Source organism: Salminus brasiliensis, chromosome 17, assembly GCF_030463535.1.
Source record: "Salminus brasiliensis chromosome 17, fSalBra1.hap2, whole genome shotgun sequence".
Classification (NCBI taxonomy): Eukaryota; Metazoa; Chordata; class Actinopteri; order Characiformes; family Bryconidae; genus Salminus; species Salminus brasiliensis.
In genome coordinates, this window is record NC_132894.1 from 24,937,227 (window position 1) to 24,957,733 (window position 20,507).

General features: G+C 39.2%; 1 protein-coding gene across 2 annotated transcripts in view; it reads right to left on the reverse strand.

The window, feature by feature from the left end:
* The window catches only part of ccdc102a (coiled-coil domain containing 102A), an 81,804-nt gene extending 61,297 nt beyond the window's left edge, over positions 1-20,507 (reverse strand). The window contains exon 1 of one of the 2 annotated variants that reach the window (XM_072659844.1): positions 20,370-20,487. The gene's annotated coding sequence lies outside the window, so the exon portion shown is untranslated. Of the gene's footprint in view, positions 1-20,369 lie in introns of both variants that reach the window. The other variant, XM_072659843.1, reaches the window with a different exon arrangement.

Here is a 20,507-nt window from a genome sequence, read left to right on the forward strand (position 1 = left end):
CGTGTGTAAGCGAGAGGTATAAAAAATAGATATACAGCATACAAGGCCAAGAAAAAGAAGCGTCTTGAAATGCGATTCGTGCCTTTTACACTAAGAATGTGGGGGAGCATGCACACAGAAAACCTCAGTGTGACTGTGAGAATATGTGAGAAGTTAAAGCCCATAAACAAGTTCCTTATTATCATTTCTGACCTTGAACATTTTTCATATACACTGTATCCCTGTAGCAATTCTGAGGTTGAGTGTGTCAGTGAGAGCATGAGTTGACTGTGATGACAGTTCTCTTTCTTGCAGGCCCAGCGTAAATGAGGCTTGTTTGGCATCACAGTAAACACACCATAAAAACACGCTCTCTACCCTTGCCATGTGGCCTCCTTTGTCCGCTGTAAGCTATGGCAACCTCAAATTAAGCATAAACGTATAAAACCAGGGACATAACAGTTGACATATGGTGCACGGAATACTCACAGAGAGAAAGAGAGAGAAATTGCAGAGACAAAATCAAAATATCATCAAACATCAAAGAATATACCAGTTTTTAAAAGAGTTAAATGTGCTGTTGCAAGTTTCTATTTATGGACAGACATTCAGGCTCAAATCATGGCTACTCGATTTATGCTTGTGTGTACTCACAAGCAACAAGAAGAAATACAGCAAGAAAAGGATGTTTGATTGAAAATGACACGGGAAGGGCCAGCCATCAAAAATATTTTATATAAATATGAGCTCATCACAGCACACTACTGTTCTCAAACGTTCAAAAAAATTTGCATTTTTAACAATTACAGCTATATGGCCAAGAATATAATCTAGTGGTGTTATCTGGGTCTACAAAATTAATTGTTTATTAATCACGACTCTGCATCTTGGCCACAGAAAGTTAATCATGAGAGGCTGCAACAAATACATTCCAGCTACTACACCCTTCTCCTCAGTTATAACTACAAGCCATAGATCAGTGCTGATTAATCAGGAGGATCTTTCCAAGGTCTTTTCCTTCTCAGTACTATTTGGGCTTTCACACTACTGTCTCATTCACACACAGCCATTATACAGTATTTTACCAGGATGCACACAATCATACTCGCATTGAAAGTCTTGGTAAATGAGACAAGACATCCTCTGCATAAAAAGCCAACAGCTACTTCGTTTTTCAATCAGGTTAAAAAAAAAACAACAACAAAAAAAAAAAACACATATACATTTCATCCCTCTCATCAGAAATAAAAATTAATGAACAGTTCAAAAAGTCCAGAGGCACCACACTATAGCGATTTTTTTTTTTCAGGACAACAACTGAAATTGGTTGCTTACTGAGCTTACCTTACTCTCATCGAGGTCAAAAAGTCAATCTGTTTGAAATCTACATTTTTGTAAATTGAGGCCAGCCTAAAAACACTGCTCAACATTTTTCGTCCTAGTAGCTTCATAATGGGGTGTTGTGCTTGAACCAAGATGATCACCACTTAAAATGCAATTTGCAGAACATGACAAAGCTCTCATAATGGTTACAGCAGTCCACAGAAATGAACATGCTCTAGATCAATTTATACATATTCTTTTTTCTCTCTAAAAGTTACTGAATGAGTACAAACAAACTTTAAAAGTACCATGTCGTTGGCTTGTCAAATAATGATTATGAGCTGTGCTGTACAGTGTGCTGGGAGAAGAAGGTCAAGATTTTCACTCTAGATTTCTATGATGGTTTAGTTCAGATTCTAAAAAATCTGAACTAAAATCAGCAGTGTGGGACTACTTCTGATCCCCGCAAAATGCATCCCTCTGTGCAGATCAGATTATGTGTCTTGTGTTTTATAGTCAAAATTTCACACATTATTGTTAGAGAGAGTGTTATTAACATCTCTGATTCCTAATGCTCAATCCACGCGGTAAACACCAGCAAAAGTGCTGAGTCATCTGAACGTATAGGCACGGCAGTGCAGGAAATCTTGTGCGTATTGCCGTAAAGCGTGTGCCGTGCTGGATGCACATCAGTGTTAAGGCCCTTTCATGACGATTTGGATTTTTACATGCGTTCATTTTCTGAATTTGAAGTGCCAATTTTCATCCGTTAAAATCAGGCTCAGTTTGTTACTTAGAGAGAGAAATCTGTATTATGTCATTATGTCATGTCATGTCAGAAATAATCCACTTTTGTATCTGGTTATTTCCCAATAATGGATGCTTACAACAGTAGCTGACCAAACACTGACCCAGGCTCAGTTTCTCATTAAATATGTTTTACTGTACCAAACATTTTAAATGCATGATCGTTACTTCTGAGAGTTTGTGTAAATTGTGGTATTGGTACTTTGCTATCTATAATTTATTATTATTATTATTATTATTGTTATATGTTAATGCTTAGGGCCAAGCTAGCTGTGTAAAGACACTTCCTGATCCAGCTCAGCCAACTGTCACACAGTCATATTCAAAGGGAATTAAGTTAGATCCCTAATCTAAACAAGCCAAAGAATTAAATCATGCTGTAGCATATTTTATTACCAAGGACATGATGCCCGCATAATCCGTAATATTTTTGTATGTAATACGTAATATTTTCTGAGACGGTTATCATACCGTGAAAATCTCATACCATTGCAACCCTAATCAAGATTGCTTTGTCTGCCTTGATGTCTCCCTTCTATTTCCCATTTGGCAGCTGTAATCCAGACCTCACTGTGCTTCCTGGTAATCTGTTCACAAGGGTAACCCAGAGAGATCAAGCACAGGCAAACCTCAATGCCAACTTTACTGGGATTTTGACTCTCCTTAATGACAAAACTGGTCAACAATAAAATGACCACAGAAAGAAAGAGCTAGTAGTCAAATGTTTTCATTACATTCTTACTATTTAGTAATTTATTTTTATAGATTTTAATATACAAACATCCCCTTGATAAACTAAACAATCTATAAAAGGCTTTTCCTTAATGCATTAATGCAAACACAAGGTGTTTGTTACATGCAAAATGTACTATAATTTACAATCATAGTTGATCAAGCATAATATTAACATCACAGCATAACCAGTTATATTACCTACAGTTTCTTTGCTATATGGGTCTATTGACTATTAATGCTCTTTGTTCTATGAGAAAGATTAATCAGCGATGCCTTAAATATGCCTTGTATTGCCAAGTGCAAGCTCCTGGCAAAATATTCCATGAATGAATGAAGCTATGTTGCTTCTAAACTTCTCAGTTTCTCTGCCTACTGCTGCATTAACTGCATCCATCACTGACTGACAAGCACAATAACAATGTTCTCTAAAGCTGCATTCCCAAAGCACTGTACAGTATTTTCTTTCAGATTAAGAATGATTCCTTCTTACAAGTCACCTGACAGGTGCCAAATCCAAAAGCTTTTGAATGAATCCCAAAAAACACTGAAATCAATGACATCTGGTTCTCCTTTTTCTTTCACCTCTAAAATGCAGTAAGCCATATTGCATTCTTATGCTATTACAGATTTCAACCACTCCTTACTCAATTGTCTGCATCTCTAAAATGATGTTGCAAATTCTTTTCCTCTCTGACCTGAGTTCTTTGTCTACTCATCTTTGTCATGCTTAGGTCCTTTATTGAGCCTGTAAACACTGTTCTCCATGAGGCAATAAACTCTGATGAAGCATCTGGTCTCTGGGACCTAAGGGTTTGCATGCCACCACCAAGCCAATTCTTTTAAATCAGCCATGATTCTGTAGCTGTAGGAGTCACCCAGGCAATACAAAACAATCAGTGTTAGACAACACAGGCCCATTAGTTCCCAAGGCACTGTTTTTGACAAGCTCATGACAAGTCTTCAGCTTCTTCTTTATGTTTCGGTGCTCCACCTCCTCAGTCCCACTCTCAGTTAACCCCTCAACACTCCAAGGCTTATTACATGCTATGGCACATCGCCCAAAAATCCCAACACAAAGCGTCTGCCTGCCCTAAACCACCCACTAAAAACCCCATCCAATAAGCATCTCCAAAATAGGTCTGTTCTGTTGCTTGTCAGATATCAAGTGTCATGTGTTTATAAACTCACTGAAAGCGGTTACTAGTTCGTGTACTCTGTGTGTGTGTATAAAGCTGTGGTTGGCACCAATTCAGCTAGGAGTCTTTTTTTTCATATTTTGAATGGACACATGAAACAGGTTCCCAGGAGCTTTAGCTGTAAATTTGCCTTCCTGTGTGCTTTATCATTAGAGCTTTGGGAGTGAAAAAGTAAGTTCCTTTTAGTGCTCTCTGTCGCTTTCTGGAATCTCTCTCTCTCTCTCTCTCTCCTCTCTCTTTCTCTGACCCAAGAGATCACATAGATGGACCTGATCTTTTCAAAGCCACATCACTTCGCCAATACATAAATGGCACAGGAGACCAAGAATTAGGCAAGACGTCTGTGAGAAAGGAAGGACGAGACAAGAAGAGGGGGAAACCCCCGAGGTCACAAGGTTGAACCAGACATTTTCTCATTTCAATTTCAGACTGTCCTCGTGCTTCTTTCCTTCACCGTCCAGTGTATATGACATGGATTCAATTTAAGGTTCAGCTTTGAAATGAAGCCAGCAAGAAAGCTGCAAACATCAAACAGACTAAACTCAAACACGGCATAAATACTCAAGGAAAAAGAAGGCTTTGTAAACAAGAGACTTGCACGCAAGCCGCAAAAATGACAAAATAGAGACCCCCACCACTTTCCAAGCATCAAACAAACTGTTGTGTACAGAAAAATTGAAGAGCTGAATCAAATGTCCTGCAACGGTTAAAGTCTGGTAATGATTCCTGAACCGCAGAGGTATTTTAAGTTAAAAAGTTTGCATTAAGTAAACACTTCAAATACAATATGATGTGCTTGTTAAGGAGCAAATTACAAAGTCTTACATCAAGCTATGTTGACACAGTAGGTCTTCTGTCAGAAGAACTCAGGTCAAGAGTAAAAAGGCCTGCTCTGGATCGCACAATGAGAGTGCAGGACACATCTAAAACATTCAATGTAAACACGTAGAGACGCTGAGATTTACACAAAGGGAGTGTAAAGTAACAAGCTCCATGCAGCCTTGCTCAGATGTTTTATTGCAGGGCTGTGGCAAGAGTTAATGTGTGGGAGCAGTGAGGGGTATATCAAAGACTTCCTACTCATTCATGCTGGCTCGTCCGCATGCCCGGGATGCGATGTTCCAGGACATGTGCCTGGTTTCACCTTCGTCTTTCTTTCTCAAAACTCTACGTTTCTCTGAAGTTTAGGACCTCAAGCTCTAGACTCTCTGATCTTCGTCCACCCAGTCTAACAAGCTGATTAATCCCACTCACGGATTTGTCTCTCAGAGTCAACAGGAAATTGTTGGCTTACTTACGAGTCCAGGTTTCAGATATTAAGCCTGGGATACTAAGAATCACCAAGCATTCCTCAGCTATGACTCAGTGACCATCTCTCATACAGTCGCATTTACAGACACTCTCACGCTCTTTTTTTTCTCCTCTCACACTCACACAGGAGGAATTAGGAACATTACAAATCACAAAATCCATCATTTGATTCAATACAAAGCAGCAGTCTCTTGATTCAGTGCATTATACAGAGTAACTGAGAGTTAATTCCCCTCATAAAAAAGGCAACTGTATTCCCTTTTTATTTTCACATCACCAATCCATACAACAACAGTGTAACTACTGGCAATGTTCATTATTCTAAATACATTACAGTAGTACAGCTTATGTAAAACACCCATGTGCATCCACTTTAGGAGTTTTGACTCTTGAAATTACAGAAGTGTATCTCAGTAGCATTAACACCACATTCTCTCATGTGACTGTACTGTACGTGTCATTAGAAGGCAATTATAAGATATTTAAACTAGAAACGATGAGATACACTAAAGTTGTGGTGATATTGGGTGACTGGGTGATATGATCTAAAAATCAATATCACAATTAACTAAACTTTTTACTTCATGTACGATTAACGACAATTATTTAAGCAGCTTGAGTTGCTCAGTTGGTTTGGCGTTTGAGTCATCATTCATGTAGCTTCCATCAGCAACCAGAAGGGACAGAGTCACGTGACTACACACGTGGCAGTATGTTTTAAGGGAACAGTGCATAAACACATAGCGGGCAAAATGAAAGAATAAAACTGAATAATTTAAAATAAAGATCGCCGTGTGCAAAATTATGTTAATTAGAGGTTCTGAACGTTGGTTACAATTCATTGTTGGATAACTGCTCAGCCCTAGAACAAGGCTGACATACATGTGTATTTACCATGGAGTGAGAACTATTGAGCTAAACAATAAGGGGAAATAAAGCCAAACATGTCAGACACTCAAAAAGTAGGTCTCAGAGTAGCTCTGGGCAAGACGAGATTTGAAGAAGGAGTAGTCAGTTCACCCACTACAGAGGCAGTTCGCCTGCTAAAAATAGAAAACTGAATTTCTAATAGCCTTTGAGCACAGCTGCATGTAACTATATAGATACACAATCCAATTAACAGCTTACGTCCTGGTAAGTAAAACAATTCCATCGTATTCCTATCTTAACATATAAAAAAGGAAAGAAAAGAAAAGAAAAAGAATCTCTGCTGTGCGGACAATCACCATGTAGACACATCTTTTAAAAACATAGGATAAATCCTGAGGCAACAGTCATTTTAGCAGCTCTCATGTAAAACAAGCACAGCTTTCCATCAGGCTGAGTGGTGCAGCTTACTCATGATCACGACTACGTAAATAAGAAGTATCCTATTAACAGTTCTGACTGGGGTATGAGAGTACTTCTTGAAGCAGGTATTTCAAATATAAGGGTTGAAGAGGGTGTAAGTAAAGCCTAAAAACAAATTTTAAGAAAGTTGTCATAGTACAGAAAATATACCATCATATGCATAAACTCTGCATAAATAATGTTTACTTTTTTATGTGGTCAAAAAGTGGAATCTGAAGACAAAGTACACCACCACTGCCCGCCACAAATCTTTGCATGTACTATGTCTTTGTAAAACTAATGTTTTGGCATTAGTAGTAGTAAGTACAGACCAGAGAAAGTCATAGCATTTAAACCACTGGCAAGTAAAACTATAAACAACTTAATTATTAATAAATAATACAGAATGGCACCTGTCAAAGAGAGGGATATACACATAAAGCAGAAAGTTAACAGTCAGTTAATCAAGTTGCTGTGCATATGGATCTAAACCATTTTGACAAGGGCCAAATTGTGATTGCTAGAAGACTGGACTGGGTCAAAGCATCTACAAAACTTCAGGCAGGTCTCGTGGGGTGTTCCCGGGATACACCAACCATGTGGTCAGTACCTGCCAAAGGTGCCCCGGGTAAGGCTAACCGGTGAACCAGTGACAGGATCATGGGCCCATGGAGGCTCTCTCAACTTACAGAACTTGAACAGGAACAGGATCTGCTGTTAACATCAGTGTCAGTGCCCAGAGGATACCTTCAGAGGTCTTGTGGAGTCAATGCCTTGACATTGACACGCTGTTTTGACAGTAGGGTCATTTTTTTCTTTACCACATTTCTGCATTTAACTGACAGATCAGTATTCTAACAGTTTCCAAATCTGAGCACAATATGTTATGTCACACTGTATTAAAAAGGTGAAGCTAGGTGTCAGTCAACAACAACCAAAATTCAAGTTCAAGTAAATGTCAAACAATTTATACCATAAAGTGCATAACATACATGCTATAATAGTTTATGATGGGTCCTTTGTTTAGTTTTATATGTATTAAGAGCTGCATTACAGAGAAAAGCATTAGACTCCAGCCCTTTCTGTTCATGTGTATGAATAAGTGCATGAATGAGAATTTTTTATTAATCCTTAACATTAACATGTTAACATATGTATGCTCGAAGTTGTGTATTTCACTGACGTGGTTTAGTTTATAGACTGCGGTTAACACATACCAGTAGAGCACTGGTAGAGCTAATGCAGAGCTGTTAAGTGGGTGAATGTTGCTGTGCTGCGTGTGATCTGTGACAAGTGTAAGCGAACATTTTGTTATTCAGTGGCAATTTTACAGCAGCAGGCTTACTCATACATGCATGCATGTGTGCTCACATAATTACTGTTTCCTGTCTGAGCTGATGCTGCTTTTGTTTAAAAGTACAGAAAATACACTTCTCTAATACAGAACCACAACCTTCAGTATAACTTGTTTGCAGTTTTGTTTATAGTTTTTCAATTATTCACCACTTATCACTTTTTAACATTAACAATAAGTTTATACTGTTACGTTAGTGTCCATACTCAGTCCCAGTTTGCATTCAAAAACACATCAGTGATTGACTGATTTTTAAATGTGAGGCTGTTCCCACAGTAACCCCAATGCACACAGGGCTACTAAGCATATTCAAAAGCACACCAAAATCCCAGTGTACACACTCCATGAGACATTTTCAGGCGGAATCTTTACCTTAAAAGAAATTACCTTTAAGGCTGTCGACTTCACTAAACTGGAACCATCCACTTGTTTTAGAATTTAAAGATAATATTCATAACATTACTGCAGTAATCACTGTTGAGCTAATCGAATGCTATGTCCTAAATCCATAAATGGGTGCTCATAAATATAAAGCATCCCCAAAAGCTCACAATGTCAAACATAGCAGCGTTTTACAGTCTTGAAGTGTAAGATGGCCGTCTATTCATAAGCATGATTTTCCATATTTTTTGAGAAGGCCTTTCCATATAATCCCCAGGGAAATGGAACTGAAGTCAAAGCCTAGAAAGCATCTAGAACAAGAGGCTGACTTAGTTCTGCAAGCTAAGCAGAAAATGCTTTTAATAAATGAAATACTGACAGCATATACGTGTAAAACATCATGGGATCATTAGCTTAATGAGCTACAGAGTGTCCACATTTAGAGTGCTGGCTTGACCGAAGAGGTCTGACCTCTGAAGCAGAATGTAGACAGAAGCAAGTAATGTATTTACACCTGTTACCGTAAAAGTAACCATATTGCTTGGCTTGGAGTGACCGATTTGTTATAATAAATATTTAAATCAACACGTAAATAACATTTAAAGGCAACAATATGCAGTATTGTTACCTTAAAAAAAACAGCTCAAAATCATTATGTAGTGTTGATGTCATTGCTTCTTCAGGCTCAGCATGCTGGTGAAGAGAGCAGGATAGCGCTTGCAAGAACTCCCGATTTCTGACAGCACTTACTACCTCTAGTAATTCACTACCTCTAATAAGTCAACGTCTGTGCATTTTCAGCATCAAACTAACCAAAGCTAGCATTCCAAGGCATGCATGGAACATGGAGCTTGAATAATTCTTTAAAGAGCAGCAGTGTATTCTTCACAACCCACTTGTGGCAGAGTTGCCTTGATAGACATAACGCACATCCTAATTGGAGTCAGAGCTGTCAACTGAATCGACTCAAATCATTTACATATAACCCAGTAAGCAGTCTATTGATTTTCAGCCATCAGTCACTGGTCTCTCTGTGGAAGACAAAGCATTTTGCAGACCACCTTCTCCCATATGAGGGTATACCATCAGATAGGCTCCCTTATACAATCAGAATTTCTGCAGATCCAAGGATGGAGTAAACGCTTACACACAAATGTCTTGCTTTACTGTCAAAACTTGGAAGCTGCTCCTGCCAAATACTTGTAAACCGTTCAAGTAGCAACTCCAGCTGATTGCCTGAAAAATGTAGATAGTGGCCTGCTGTGCTGCTGTGTGCACACACATTCAAAGTGACCTTGCAGTCTGCATTAGTCTCTGCTGGGAGTCCGGCCCAAGGCCAGAGAGCAGTACCAGTATCAAATGGCCATCATTAATTCACAAGCATAGATCAGCCTCAGAAAAAAAGAATGAGGGGAGGGGGGGGGTAGTGTTTCCTTGTTTACTCTAGCAGCACTCTAAAGCTGCTGAGGCTTCTCAATCTAAAGACTTTAATCCATATCTGAAGGGCAGCAAAGGAGCTTACAGTCTCAGATCAATTTTTAACTGAGAGAGAAAAAATGGGCATCAAGCATTAGTTTAGTTTCTTCATGGTGCCCTTCATTGCAAGTTAATATGTGGTGTTTCCAGATACTGTTAAAAGACAATAACAGCTACTTCCTGCTGAATCCAGTTATTTACCAACATTTCATGAGACAAAAATTGGACATCACTTCACATTTATGGGCACTGCCCTTGTGCAGTGCAACTGTCTGAAATCACCTCAATTACCCAAATTGGTTAACTCTGCTGACCCCAAGAGCTTTGTCAAACAGTCTGGAGTGAACAAGTGATGAAAGGGTAGAACACCCCCCTCAGGGTTTCCACAAACTTCCAGTTCCACTCTGCCAAAATCAACAATTTGGGGAAAGCAGCACCAGACGTCTGTCTTGCAAACATACAAGGTTTATAAAAGGACCATCTGCTGAGGACTGAGGTCATTTCTTAGGTGCCATGTGGCAACATAATCCGGAGAAGGATCCTGAGTGGGATAAGACCGTTTATGCCTCTTTCAGACAATGTCTGTCTTAATGAGGATCAGGCGAGGAAAATGAATCGCCATAGCAGGTACACAAGCAAAAAATGGGCGCTTTCAATACAAGTTGCCTGAGAATAGTGGCAAGCATATCAGTACCTCACTACTCTTCTGTTCTTTAACATAGTTAAATGATAATTTCACAAGAAAAGCCTAAATATTACTTTCAGCTTAACATACTGCAGGACATTCCAAATAGATAACAAACTGGGTTTTTGCTGGGTTAGACTGGGTTAGACTGCATGTAGTTACAAGAACAGTGACTTGATCGTGGCTAGATTTATTCTTTGGTTCACACACATACCCATGGATGGAGGGGGGAAAAAAAAGCAATGCATAAAAAGATGTACTCTTCTCAGTCTGTATTATAACACGCTCACAATTTTAGCCTCCCCCTCCCACGCATATCCCTTCACACCTACTTATGTGGATCAGAGCAGATACTGACTTGCAAAAACATGTGGTCTTCTGGGCTACAAACAGGAGCATGCTGAAATGCAAACGTCTACAGCAATCAGCAAGACACAGTCCTGCACTAACTTGCTGCTCTCACTTCACATATTAAAACAACCGATAACAAATGTCAGTCTCATATAACTTCCATTTTTTAATATAATGATCACAGATTAACAATACCATCTCAATTAACATTTTACTCCAGCACCAGTGCCATTACAAAACAAATGCAAGCCAACTGCCCTGCTCCAATTAGTTTGTTGCTGTTTTTTCCCTTTCCTGCTGCATTTGTATATTACCTCTTACAGATACGGGAATATCGAGTTTCTTAAAATGCATGTTTTTTATAAGTGGTGATGAAAATACCTACACAAAACCAGCTTGGGAAGAAAGTTAAACTTTTGACATAACTGCACTCCGAGGTGGTGTTCCTGAATGCTACAGATCCCACTGCTCACCAAATCAGGGCTGAAACAAGGGTTAATCAACAGTGACAATGTGGTGAAGGTAATGGAGCACGTAAACCCAGTAAATGACTCTGCTAAAGACCAGATGAGGAGAAACCACAGGACAAAACATTATAATCTGTTCTCTCCTAGGAATGACATTATTCCTGATGTAAAGCTGAAATAACATCACCACTCCATTACATTTGTGTGGGATGCTGTCTTTGCTAGTCCATTCCTGATGTGACATTGACATTCAATATAATTCATCTGTCAGGAGGTCCATTTGTGGTGATAATTTGCATTGAAATAGAATGATAGTGATGATCCCAGTGGACAGAGCGGTGTAGCTGGCTCTAAACCAGTCCACCACAAAGTCACAGAAGAGAAATTTGAGGGCGCCAAAGGGACCTTCAGCTGATTGTATCTAAAGGTGCAGGTCTGACACAACTATTGAAAACAGAGCAGACGCCAAACCTACAATAAGGCAAAGTCATGGTTTTCTCATCTGCACAGTGTGGTAAAATGGGATGAATAATAAAAAGCATTCCTACATTTATGAACCCACACTAGATCTGTAATTGTCTGTGCCAAATCTGGTCAAGGACAGCCTTTTACTGGCCCTGTGATTGATGCATTGATCGTATTTCAATGACTGACAGTCTGACGTCTGTGTTATAAGGGTTGTGATGTTTGTGATGCAGCTGATTTTTTTAAGAAGTTCCATACAAACCAAACACGTGGGCTGGATTAAAATGTTTGATACCCAGCTCTTTATCAAAAAAAAGTCCCAAATCCTTTAATGCATGAGGTCCGTAAAGGAAGCAGGCAGAGCCTTAGTTGTGTGGACTCACAGAGGGGCCCCTAATAACCACTCATGCAGTGCATGCTGCAGCTATTCCCTCCCAAAGCCACAGACCACTCTTAGGGTACATCTGGCAGACTGCTTAAGGGTCCAGGGCGTGAGGAAATTGGCCCCATGAAGGCAGAGGATATCCAATGATGTAGTGCATTTATTCCCAACTGAATCAGCTCCTCCTACAAGGCAAAAGGTGACGTAAAGTCACGTCTGAGAGGCGGCACCTGGAACTGTTTCCAGGGCGGTAATGGGGAGGGGGCAGGAGGATTTGTCAGTGACCCCTGAGACCACTTCCCCCATGCTCTAATCCCCATTCCTTCAGACTTCCTTCCTGCGGTTTCTACTCCACAATGCCAAAGATTCCAATCAGCAAACATTACACTCCACAAAACATGCACTCAGGTTATACATTAGTCCCCATAAATATAACATGGTACACACTTTTTTTTGGTCAGTTGGTAAGTTTCTTCGTCATTGCTAGTTACTGCACTGAAGTCAGTGTTGCAATTTACTGCCCAGGGCAACAGCTGGAGAAGTGTGACACAAGAACAGAAGCCCTGCTAAGACCTCAGGGACAGGAAAACTGAAGGCAAGGTCAAACACTGGACACTTTCTCTCTACTGCACAAAGTACACATGGAAAATCATATTAGGATTGTGCAAAAAAAGTCTTTTTCTAGATAATGAAAGATGCAGATCAGTAATTTTTGCTAATTTGTAACCTACAATCTTAAAAAAAAAGGTGCCAAAGATTTATGTGTGTGATGTCACTTTTTCGTTTGCAAAAAATATGAAGACTCTCTGAAGAAACTAATAGACATATCAATGATAGTTTTTATTTTTGAAACACTCCTGTATAACAACACTGTATACTGAGATTTTAAAAATGTTGATAGTATTACAAAAATCACAATGTGTCTGATGTGTCAAGTTTCTGTGTCTATCTAGTGCATGGGCAGATAAGCTCATTCCCCACAGGGTGGGGGTGCTATTGAAGCTCACTGACTGGTGATATCACACGCTGTGTAGCCAAGCCCACTGCACTTGTGAGGTGAGAGACAGTCAGAGAAAGCAACCAGTCTACCCAATGTGGACCAGTCGACCCAATGTGCTCATCTAGCTAGAATGCGGTCAGTGCTGGGTAACATATAGTGAAATTAACTCCTTAATACAGAACTTTAGAAGGTTAATGAAACATTGAACTTGTAGGTGTGACCAATTCTAAAACATTTACCAATATTTCTTTAGGTTTTGTTCTTGAGAAAAGTCCAAACAAAAAGTCTTTCAGATTCATAATGTGTTTTTAAAATTTAAAAACTGTTCTCAGCTACACCCTTATAATGATGGTTTTTACTGTTCTCATAAATTCTGAAAATCCCAAATAAGAAAACTTTGGGTAATGTCATATTCTATTCGTGAAAACTGTGTAAATTTCCATCTTAAAAACGGCTGGGGAATAAGGCCTGTTCTTTGGGGAACCAGAAGTGGTTCTTTTGTGGCATCACTCAAAGAACCAATACTGTTCAGGAATATTTACTTTCTAGTTTGTCGACAATGTTACTAAGAAGTCAGAAGGAGGGAAACCGAGCAGAGCAGAAAGGAAGAGACAGACAACAAAAGCAGAACAGGACAACAATATCTGTTGCAGATCCTAATCGAGGTCTCACACTTAAAGAGATTTTCTTTGTCCAGTTCTTCCCTATAGTGAAATGATTTTTTTATCATGCATACTCATATAGTGTAGGCACAAATATGTTCACATACTTTATATGTGTCAAAAAATGAAAAAGAACTCCAAAATTCTCTTAGAGGCTGAAGGTGTGGCTAAGAGTCCACCAGACTGCGAAAACAGGCAAGAATTCAGACTGAGAAACATTAAAGCCAGAGAGAGTAGAGAGAGAGTGTCCAGTCTTAGTAGTTTTGAATTTATTTATTTATTTATTTTTTGTTCACACATGCCACTGCTTGGCAACATTCAGTAATGCACAGTTTCTCCAAAGCACAACACCCATTTTTTTTTTTAAAGTGAGAGTAGATAGCATTTGGCTTAAAATGCACACTGGTCAGTCACTCTATAGTCTAAGATAAACAGACAAAGACCAATAGTATGTTACCTCAGCTAACATTACTAGCCTAGTCATATTTCATCTTGTGTTTTCCAAATGGAAATAACAGTGTGTGTGAAATTAGTTAGCCTATGCCATACATGATAATTTCATAAATTATGTTGACAGCTCACCCAAAATTTACACACAATACATATGTAAACATCTGTATCAGGTTACATTCCCAATAGGAAATGCAGCCATACGCATCATTAGTGGAATAGGAGCTCTCACACTATGTTCACTGCACGTAGCACAGAATTCTCTGTGCTTTAAGCCTCAAGAAGCTGTTGAAGGAAGTGGATGGAGAAATCCATGCCAAGAGCAGTGGACAAGTACCATTCCAGTATGTTCATCAAGTTGCATAAAATAAGGAATGACTGCCGTGTCATATGGAAATTTTGCTTCCACTCAAAATCTATGAATCCCTTCACTAATATGACTCTCTCCCACCAGTCTTTACCGCACACTTTCATCCAGCAACTAAAAAAAACATAACTAAACCAACTGGTAACTCTAAAACTGGTAACACACTGCATGCAATATAGCACAATAAGAGAGATTGCAATAAGTAGATCATTAAATCTTGGTTTGAAATATTGATGTAATCTAAGCATCTTTCCAACGCTGATAACCTATTTAAACTTTTACCTGCCGACATCAATGACAGCAAAATCATCGTGCTATGTGTAGTTCCAACTTTAAAACAGTCAGTGGTTAAACATAGCCTCAGAGTTGGCTGTATTTATCACCGCGAGAGATAAAGAGTACCGCAGAACAGCAAGAAGATTCAGTGCAGTTCAACACTCTGCTTTTGATAAACAAGATTCCTGACAGGCTGCTTTTCCACATTCATGACCTAGTCAATAATTTAGAAGTGATGGGTTCTACTGCAACTGCTTAAATCTATTGACTGCTGCTTAAGTTTTAAAAAGATATATATATCAGTCGTATAGCCAGAGCTGAAGCAGAATGCTAACTCAAGTCAGCGAATTGGAGGGGTGAAAAGGGTTTCCAGAGTGAGAGCAAACAGAGGTAGTGCAGTTAAGTGTTGGGTGTGGAAGAACGGAATGTATTTAGCAGGGACTGATTGTAGGTAAACTGTTAATCTGGATCGTTATCCAAACACAAGCTATTTTCCCAAGGAATAAGTAATAAATTTACCGAAAAACTGACAGAAAGACTAAAAAAGCGTAGTATAAGGGCAATATATTGTGTATACCAGTACTTTTTGTTTAATAGATGCCCCAACGCTGATATGCAATATAAGCATTTTGAGATATATGATTTCTGCAATGTAGAATGCAGATGGAATCGTAAAATGGAGAAAATACAGAAAATAGAAAAACAGAAATACACTAAATTTGGAGATCTGGCAAAGACAATACAACATAAACCCGTGTATCCTCTAGGATTTTTTTTTCCAGCAGCAGCGGCATGCCTCCATTATAAACAAGGTTTAAAATTTTTGGACGTGGTACAGCGTGACTGGCGAGCAATTTGCTTTACATTACATTGTGAATGTTCTTTTCATCTGGTAAACCTACCCAACTTAACATTAGCTAGTTTAATCTACCATTCTCTCCTCTTCTTATCTTTGATTCACTTACTGTGTTCGTCGATCCAAATTAAAAGCCCACTGCACAAAATTAAAAGACTCTTTTTGTAATTGTAATTTAATGACATGTCATACATTATGAAGCAGTAAAATACATGTAGTAGAAACACTGTAAACATGTTAAATGTTTTGTGTAATTGTCTAATTCTGTCTAGTGAGTTTTTTGCATTAATCTTGTTGTGCTTCAGTATACATCCTAGCATCTAGCCTCCTACACATCAGTAAAGAACAATTAATAGAACAATTAATATTATCTAGGTGATGTAAGAATTAACATTAGTAAGACGACTCTAAAAATCCCTGGTGCTTTTCTGCCTTTCCTCACTATAGTTGGCATATCTGTGATAGGCAGGATTGAGTGAACTTTTCTCTTATAGGTAACACCAAATTCCATCCAACACAATCTGCATGTTTGTACTTACCAGAACTATAAATATTTTATTACAGATATATTTCTATAAATGGAATGTAAAAAGCTGCACGATGGTTGCAGCACACAAACACAAGAATATTAATGAACTGAAGGCTACTGCCTATGAGGAATGGGCTAATGAGATAAAACACTTGTCATAAAGGTTTTGAATAATTCTGAGACTGCAGTAGTTATAAAAAAATCTTGTTTGATTGGTTTATTGTAAACAGCTGAATGTTTGTACATTTTGCTAATAAACTTAATTTGCATGGGGGGATAATTTCAATTGCAACTATATGTAAATGAGGTCCATTTTAATTGGCTGCCTTATATTGTCCAAACATTCATACCTATAACACCAATGGACAGGGCTAGCCTTCTATAGAATGGGTTGTATTCGTGTTTGGGTTAGGGTTTTTTGTTTTTTTGTTTTGTTTTGTTTTGTTTTTTAAATAATGGATTTTCTAGAATCCCACATTTATTCATTTTAGAAATTGGCACCAAATCTATTTAAATTAGTATTACAGAAAACATATTCATAGGCAATTAAAAATATAGTAAAATGAATAAACTACCTCATGTTCCTGCTCATTTGGAGTAGATTTCAAATAACGATTAAAAATTCACTGTAGACAGTGTTATGCTTCTGCATTCACTGCATCCCTACATGTGTAATAGGGCTGGGCAATTCAATGATTGGTCATTATTGTGATCATTCACAGAAAGTCACACTGAGCATATCATGGCTATGGTCAGCACTAAAGCATGAATCAACTGCAGGTTTCATTACAAGGACAGCATAATTCATCCTGATTAACTATATTTAGTGCACTGCAGTGTGTGAAAGGTTGAATAAAAATCATTTGTACATATTTGTAGTATTTGATCCATTCCAACTCATCAGATATAAGACAAACATATTTTACAAACCATGGGTCATGAAAATATACAGAAGTACTGTAATATGACATTATACCAAATCGCCTCAACACTGATTGCTATCACCTAGTACAAAAAAAATGCCATAAAATCAAAAGCCTAGATATACGTCATTCAACCTCTATAACATGAACTCAGCACTTACAGTTTACATAACAAGGATAGAGGTGGAAAGAGGATGTGGGCTCTTAATGGGAAAAGGGACAAAAGAGCACTTCTTACTGACAAAAATAAACACCACCCAGCTCAATCCAGCTGGCAGAGATATCCAATCAGAAGCAGAATGTACACACTCTCTCTCCTCGCTCACACTTGCACACAAGCACAGCCTCCATGTAGCGTACTAGCAGGCAGATGGATTCGAGTCATCTAAAAACGTTGTGTCGCCATGGCAACCTCACAGGAGTCAGTCATTCTCTCTTTCAGAGGGAAGAAACAGGAAAAAAGGGGCTCTGTTTGAATTTGTCTGCCCTTCCATCTGTCTCGCTAGCTGCCTTCACACTCAAGACTCGGCCGTCGCACAGTGGGTTTAGTCAGGGCAAATTCCTTGTGGAGGAGGGAGGGCCGGTGGGCTGGGAAAGAGGGGGGAGACTTAGCATGAATATCTACCATCTGCTGACCACCGTCTGGTTGGCAAGGTGTAGGGAGGGAGAAGAGGGTTGTGACCTCAAGACCACAACAAGACTAGACAGTTAATTAACCCAAGATAATAGGAAAGCAACCTGCTGGCAAAGTACAATTCTTTGTTTTGCACATGTGCAAAGGTATCTCTTCTGTAGCACACCACAAATCACTGACCAACATTTCAACATTTAACCAAAAGGCTCTTTTATAGGTTTGTGTACCAAATACAACCAGAATTCTTTATACGATCATATTTCGTCCTCTCTAAAAGCCTTAGAATTAAACAAGCTGTTTCTGTGCCTTTAAGACTGATATTTGTAAACATCCTGGATGGGCAGGGCTAAATTCCCACAGGCTGAACAGGAGGATATATACTAATCAGACGTAAAATTAAAATCAGTGACAGGTGAAGTAAAGGACAGTGAGATTACCTTGTTACAATTGCACCTGTCAAGCAGTGGGATAGATCACACAGCAAATTAACAGTTAGTTCTTGAAGTGGATAAGTTGGAAGCATGACAAATTGGCAAGCATAAGGATCTGAAACTTAGGTTTGACCAAAACAGCACGTCTGGTGGGGTGTTCCCAGTATGCAATCATTAGGACCTACCAACAGTGGTCCAAGTAAGGACAACTGATGACCCAGAGACAAGGTCATGTGTGTGTTAAGGCTCACTGACATGATTCAAGGAGGCCACACCTCACAGCTTTCAGTACCTAAAAAATCTGCTTCTTGTGCTAGATACCACAGGACAGTCCATGGCTCAATGTTTCTAAGCTGTTTTGCCAGTATGAGAAGGACCTACCCAATATTAGTCAGGAGGTTTTAAAGTTATGCTTGATCAATGTATGTAAGTATGTAAACGCATTGGTTTTGTAGCGTCACAAAAATAAGAATCAGAAACGAGTCGGTTCTGTAGCTGTACGCAGGGACTGCATACAAGGGCTAAGCGGGGATGTAAGTAGGGATGGCTTGTTTTAGTTTAGTTTGCAAGATCTGGTCCGTTTCGCTCTTTTTACAAACTGTATAAATACATTCCATTTTACCTTGGATTTTTTTTTCTTGGGGGGGGGGGATAAATGGTCACTGAATTTGAAAGTAGGACAACTGTGGTTTGGGAGGCCACAAAACCAACCTGTGCCCTTGACTGTTACTCTACAATAAATGCAGGGTGCAGAGGTGAAGTAGAAATCGAGAGCAAGAGCAGAGAGAGTTCCAGATGTGAGATCTACAGCATTCTTTAAGAAAAAAAAGAAAAGCTATAGGAAAAAAAATAGAAACAACAACAAAAAAAAAAGAGTTGCATAGCGAACCATTGGAGCCACACGTCCCTTTCTTTCATCATGTAATTTAAGAAGCATCAATCTTATGCTATTTTTAGAAGGCAACCCCCAATATTCCAGGATAACTGTAAATCAGAAGAGGGAACCTCCACAGACTACTATTATGGGATTTATCACGCAATAATTTTCTGCTTCAACTTTAAATTTGCTATTACAAGGGCGGAAAATGTGAGGCTAAAAGAAAGTTGTCTGACCTCCCATTAACACTGCTTTTGTGTATGTGTGTGTGTCTTGCGCTTTTTCTGTTTTACAGTTGGGCGTAAAGGGGGACAACCCAGCCTGGAGGAAAACAGATGTTACGCTTTTGAGAAGTCCTGCTTATGTCACTGGGCACTGGGTCAGAGATGGTGACAAAGGTAGGAATAATCAGGAGTGAATACTCTTGTACCAAAAAAAAAAGGAACCTCAGGGGGGAAAAGTTCAACTGGCAAGCCCCAAAAAAACAAACAGACTCCACTCACACAGCACAGTCGGTTTACTAGTAATGCATTGGTGAAGTATGGAGAACTTATTTTAGCACTATTTAACGAAACTTCTTTGTCACACACTTTAAGGTCGGCATGGAGGACAAATAAAGTGGACTTAGAGCGGACCTGTCGGGTGAGAGTACAGTTCTCAGTGTACAATGCAACTTCGTAAAAGAGAACCCCAAATATGACCAAAAACTATTTTGGGAACAACAGCACATCCTTCAATCACCAGACAAATCACAGCACACCACACACGGCTAGCTAATTAGCACAAAAGACACTGAAAACCCCTTTATACCCCTCCATGACAACTCCTAACCCCAGAGACTGCATTCACGACCAAGGCTATGCTCTTAACGGTTTCCACAACAGATGTGTGGCAGGTCTAACGGGCCTAAATGTTATTTTTAATGTCATGGTTTTGGGGTTTCAGGTAAACGGCAACGTCCCACAAGTTTAGCTGGCTAGCATTCCCACAATGAAACGCGCACAGCACATTTCTACCGTGTTGAATGTCACTCGACACCGCTGCAAAGCGAGCTTTCTCTCCCTCTCCCTTTTCCCCAAAAATAACAGGATATGCCCATTTTGCGTTGCGGACGTGCACATACCTTGGAAAACTGTTCAAAGAATGGCTCTGAAATCCCTCTATTGACTGTTTAGTTGTCCTCCTTTCCGCCAGCCTACAGTTCCCGAGTTCAGTGCTGTCGGTTTCCCTACAGGATTTTTTTCCAGCGGCTGAACGGTGC